General features: G+C 58.1%; 1 protein-coding gene across 3 annotated transcripts in view; it reads right to left on the bottom strand.

The window, feature by feature from the left end:
• The window catches only part of PAK4 (p21 (RAC1) activated kinase 4), a 31,542-nt gene that overhangs the window by 19,480 nt on the left and 6,690 nt on the right, over nt 1-5,372 (bottom strand). Inside the window, exon 1 of one of the 3 annotated variants that reach the window (XM_006161740.2) lies at nt 2,368-2,526. The exons of 1 other annotated variant lie outside the window; for it this stretch is intronic. The gene's annotated coding sequence lies outside the window, so the exon portion shown is untranslated. Of the gene's footprint in view, nt 1-2,367; nt 2,527-5,372 lie in introns of those variants that run through there. One more of the 3 variants, XM_006161743.2, reaches the window with a different exon arrangement.

Raw genomic sequence — 5,372 nt, 5'->3', positions numbered from 1 at the left:
GCAGACTGCGCCCTTTGCCCAAGTCCCAAAATGCCCCCATTCAGTCTTCCCCCTCTTTTTTTTTTTTTAAATTCTTTTCAAAAAAAAAATAATTATTTATTTACTTTTATTTATTCATTGACTTATTTTTTAAATTTGACCAGAGACAGAAACAGAGAGAGAGAGAGAGAAAGTGAGAAAGCAAGCCACAAGATCTGGGACCTCTTCCTGCCAATTGCCCTACCCCACACCTCTCCTTGAGGGCATCTCTTCCAGTTGTCATTTTACAGCTGTCCCTAGCTCTAACTCCCCCAGTGGATGGGCAGCTCCACGAGGACAAGGCCTGTCTCTCGGCCACGGCCACATCCCAGTACTGCCCCAGCACAGGCTGGCCCAGTGCAAGAGCTCTGCAGGCAGCTGGTAGTTAAGGGCAGACTGCCCAGACCCAGGTGCTGGCTCCACCTCTCCAGGTTGTGTGCCCCTGCACAAGTCACCCACCTCCTCTCTGGCCTCAGGGGCCCCATCTGCACACTGGGGGGGTCATGATATCGTTACCTCCTGGGAAGTCTGGATGTGAGAACAAGGTGATTGCAAACCATCTGAACAGTGCAGGTGCCAAAATGTCTTCATCAAGGACAGCTGCTACACGACTGCCATTGCCGCTGCTGCCGACGGACTGACAGAGAGATAAGCTCACGGGTGTGCTGGGCTCAGCCGTCTCCTGGCAGAGCTAATGTGCTTGTCTTGCTTTCCCCAGATTGGGACCGGGGAGCACAATGTGCTAGCACTGTCTAAGCTTGGGTCTACCTCCCCACTGGACTGGAAGCCCCAGTGGGCAGGACCTGGGACTGTCTTGGCCACTCTGTGTCCCTAGTACTGTCCCATACCAGGTGAAGCACAGTTCAGAGTGTGGCTGAACGACAAGATGGTGAGTCCTCCACCCAGCCAAGTCGAGGCTGGAGTTCAGCAACTCCATGGAGGCCAGAGCCCCCTGGCAGCCCCAGCTCCTGTCCCCAGCTCCCTACACCCTAATATGGCACAACAGGGCACAGACATAAAGGGCATTGCAGGGGCCCTTCCTCCCTCCACCCCAGGTACCCAGGGTGGGGAGGGATGCCAGAACAAACCTAAGTGTGGCTGAGCCACAGGGACAGGGCAAATCAGATGAGACTTCAGCCACTCCTCCCAAGGCTGGGCGAGAAGGAGGGGCAGGAGCCAGGGATCCAGGCTCACAGTGCCTGCCTCCCCCCAGGCCACACCCCCGCCTCCCACACACGGTTATTCACACCACGCAGTGGCCGATGCCCACAAAACCCATTTCTCCATCTTGGACCCAACACACAGCAACAATCAGAGATATCCTAACACACGCACACGTGTGCACACACCCAAGCCCTAGGCGCAGACGCAGAGGACATCTCACAGCATGCTGATGTCCGAGCTGACCCTCTGCACAGAGCAGAGCAGAGCCCATGACACAGACACGCGGCATCACACACTGCTCACGCCGAGAGCCCCCGGTCAGCTGGAGACAGTGCACTCCAACACCTGGAGCAAGCAGGCAGTGGCTGCAACAGGAACAGGCTCAGGAGGTCTGTGGCTTGCTTGCTTGAGTGTGTGGGGAAGGCACATGTGCCCGGAGCCCGAGTTCCCAAGTGGAATATAAGGTACTGGTAGAGCAGTCCCTGGCGGGAGCTTCTGATACAGACAGGAGGGTGTCACGGAGCAGTTCTTAAAGGCGGTTTAGTTCAAAGTAAGCACTCAGCACACGGGAAGGCTGGGACATGCAGGCAGAGCACAGCTGGGCCCCAAGATGCCATGCACGGAGTGGGAACCCCCCACTATACTGCAAAGACCCCCCATATCCCCCAAATGCAGGGACTCCTGAAAGAAACCCAAGACATATACGAAGGGCTCTGTGGGCCAATCGACACCCACACTACAGACCCCAGCCAACCCTCCAGACAGGCTGCTCTGGACTGCCAGACTTCTGAGAAAGACGTACCCCAAACTTGACAACTCTGAGGAATACCCAGCTAGAAACCTAGACTATGAGACCCACACAACTCCAGGCCCACACCTAGGAGGTAAGGAGTCCCCAGCAGACCCAGCACAGCCACACACAATTCCAGCCCCAGCCAGAGAGATTCGGACGCTGAGGCTCCTCAAGGCAAACCAGATGCCAGGCAAGCGCTCCCACAGACAGGCGCAGAAACCTGTGCTGACACTGCTTACTCCCCAGCAGACAGACACCTGCCAGTACACACGGTGACCCCGCCCCGGCCTCAAAGAAGGTGTGGCCCCTCCACGTGCTCTGGCAGCAGGCCTGCCGCCCCACTTTCAGTCCGGCCCTCTGCCTCCTCCCTCCTGAGGCCTGAGCCAGCCTACCTTTACCGTCCTCTTCCCCACTTCTGGGCCACCCTCAGCGGGGTGGGCTAGCAGACAGAGGCTTCAGCTCGGAGGAGCGGGAATGGGGACCAAGGGCCTCTCCAAGGAGAGCTGAATAGGCTCTGCACCCAGCCTCCCTGGCAGCAGTGGTGACTTGGCCCTGCCCTGGCAGGAGCTGAGCCTGGGCTGTGGCTCCCACCCACAGAGGGAGGGACAGAGGGAGGGAGGGAGGAGCCTCAGCCTGGAGCAGGAGGATGCGTCTGGGCCACATGGCCTGACAGAGGGAGGGGCCAAGTGGGGACCCCAACCATAGCCTTTGTTTTGGCAGTCAGTCCCCCACTCACACACACACCCTCCCATGCCAGGCTAGGCACCAGGGACCAGCTGGGAAACGTGGCTTCAAACAGCGGGGCTGGCTGGGAAGTCTAGGGATTGGGGGAGCTTTTCTCTGATGAGGAGGGGGGCTGGAAAGCTGGCTGCACTTCTTCCCCCCTCTCTAGGCAGTAATTTGGGCAAGTGCTCAGTGAAGGCTCACGAAAGGGGCTGGCCTAGCCATGCTGGCACAGCAGTGGCCAATGCTCTGGAGTGCTGCAGGCTTTGTGGAGAACTGGTGTTCAGTTCCAGGGTCCACCTATCCACACCCGGCACGTGGGTATCCATGATCATGGCTGGGGAGGATGGCCAAGTCAGACCCTGTTGAGGCTGCTTGTCTGTCCGTCTGCTGCTCTTCCATAAAAGAAATAAACTTTTAAAGGGGAGAAGGGCTCTGTCCCACTCACCCACTAGGACACATCTGAGACACGCAGCCCCACGGAGCGTGAGGGTGTTGGTGATCAATGATGCCCATGCGGCCAGCCCTAGGCTAGGAGATGTGGGTGGCGGGATTCTGAAAGTCGTGCTGCTCTGCCTCACAGGATCAAAACAGGCCTGCTGAAAAGTGGCCAGCTGGACGGATACCTCCCCTGGGCCCTTCTCAACATGGACACCAACTAGCCATTGTGCCTCACCATGGCCCTAACTGGAAGAGGAACTTTAGCAGGCTCATTTTACAACAAGGAACTGAGGCCACAGGCTGGTGACTGAAGCACTGCAGGAGGTCTGGTGCCTGGATTCCAAGGCTGCTACCTTTAACCCTTAACAGGCTGCTCTGAGCATGAGGCCGGCTTGCTTAGAATACCCAGAGTTTCTCCTCCAGAACAGGAGAGAAAGCTGCCCAGAGCGGGGGTCGCACAGCCGACCTCACCCCTCCTTCCCCTTCAGATCCTACTTCCTCAGCGAAGCCTATGCTGGCCCAGGCAGGGCGACTCTCTCCTCCCAACCCTGCCGCCACCATGTAACTGGGTAACTGGTTTCTTGTGTGCTGTCTGCTTCCCCCCACCCCTGCCACCCCCGTCCCCTGCAGGGCCAGGGCTGGCCCGTTCTTCCCTACTCACCATGGGGCACTACCTCAGGCACTTTTCCTCCAAGAAGCCCTCCCTGAAGCTGAGCTGGGTCAGGCACCTCCTCTGGCTTCCTCATGCCAGCCCTGAGCATTTCAGCTATAGGAGCCTTGGCTCCCACTCACTTGCGCACCTACTGCGCTCCCAGCACAGCCAGCCAGGGCTGCAGGAAGCCCTTGAGTATGCAGCAGTGCGCAAGGCAGGAGACTCCCTGGCTGGAGTCGGGTGGAGCGGGTGGGGACCGACACCCTAGAGGGACTGCGTGGGGCTCCAGACCGGTGAGCACTTGCTGGATAAGCCCAGTGAGACTAGGAGGGAGTGGCCCAAGTGGGCCTGAGGACAGAGCGGCCAGTGTCCTTCCCGCTCCCCTGCTTGGGCCCACACTGCGGAGAACTCCCTGGGGCCAGATGTTATCTCCACGCACAGAACAAGGATGCGCTCTAGGACGCATGACTCCATCCACCCCTCTTCTGCCCACTAAGCAGAGGCTGGGCTGGGCCCAGCTGCAGCAGGGAGGTCCTGGGGACCCTGGAAGGCCCAGATCTCAGGCCGCCCCCTCCCTCATGGGGGTGGGGCACCTGTCACCCAGAGAGAAGCCAGAAGCACAGGCTCCCCAAACCAGACAGGCTGGTTTGGACTCTAGTGAGGGAGGCGGGTCAGGATTGGGCAGCCCCGGTCAGCTGCAGGAAACCAGATCCCAAGGGGAGGAGAAGGCTGGCTAGACTGGGCCAGCCACTGGTGTGGTGTCAGCTATTAGCATTTTGCCACATTAGGCTCAGTGGCCTCTTCCCCTCCCTTTCCTCCTCTCCAGCTCTTTACAGGCAGGTCTTTACAGGCAAGTGGTTCAAAAGTCAAAAGGCCCAAAGGGCAAGAGTAACAAGATGTCTTTCCTCTGCCCCCAGCTCAACCCTGGAGGCAACTCCTCCTGTTTTTCCTTTCTGAGAGGCCCTTGCAAACGAACGTGCCTATGTGCGTGTGCACACATGCTGGCACACTTAAAACTCTTCTTAAAAGAACGCCACAACTAGCAGCACACCATACACTCCTACCCTGCACCTTGCTCTTCTCATCAAGATTCATCGGCTCTCCCAGGCAGCTGGCATTTGGCAGGACATTGGTAGCATCTAGTTGAGCCAAGACACACACTAGGGACCTGGCAAAAGCTCTCCTGGGCATGCATATGAGCAAACGCGGCCCCTAGGCCAGGCAGTGCACACGGGAAGGCTCACGGCAGCACAGTCGGATCGGCTAGGGACCAGAAGCAAGACAAATGCTCGCCCACAGCAGACAGGGATGAGAGTGAACGTGACCTACTGGCTCAGTGCGCGAGTGCGCTCCAGGGAGAATGAACGACCCACAGCTACCCGGGGATGACCACAGAAACCGCACTGGCCCAGCTGCTCTGCCACGCCAGAAGCCATGTGGAAGATGTGCTTCCTGGGTCAACCTATATGCCAGGCATGTGTGTGCATGCCGGTGATCCTGGCTGGCTGACAAGGCTGGGGGGATATTGCGACAAGAGACCCTGTAGAGTGTTTCATTCTTTTTCAAGAATTAAAAAAAAAA

The sequence above is a fragment of the Tupaia chinensis genome, unplaced genomic scaffold (genome assembly GCF_000334495.1).
Source record: "Tupaia chinensis unplaced genomic scaffold, TupChi_1.0 Scaffold138910_1, whole genome shotgun sequence".
NCBI classification, from domain to species: domain Eukaryota; kingdom Metazoa; phylum Chordata; class Mammalia; order Scandentia; family Tupaiidae; genus Tupaia; species Tupaia belangeri.
The sequence above is the reverse complement of the archived record's forward strand: the minus strand, read 5'-3'. Positions and strand labels throughout refer to the sequence as shown.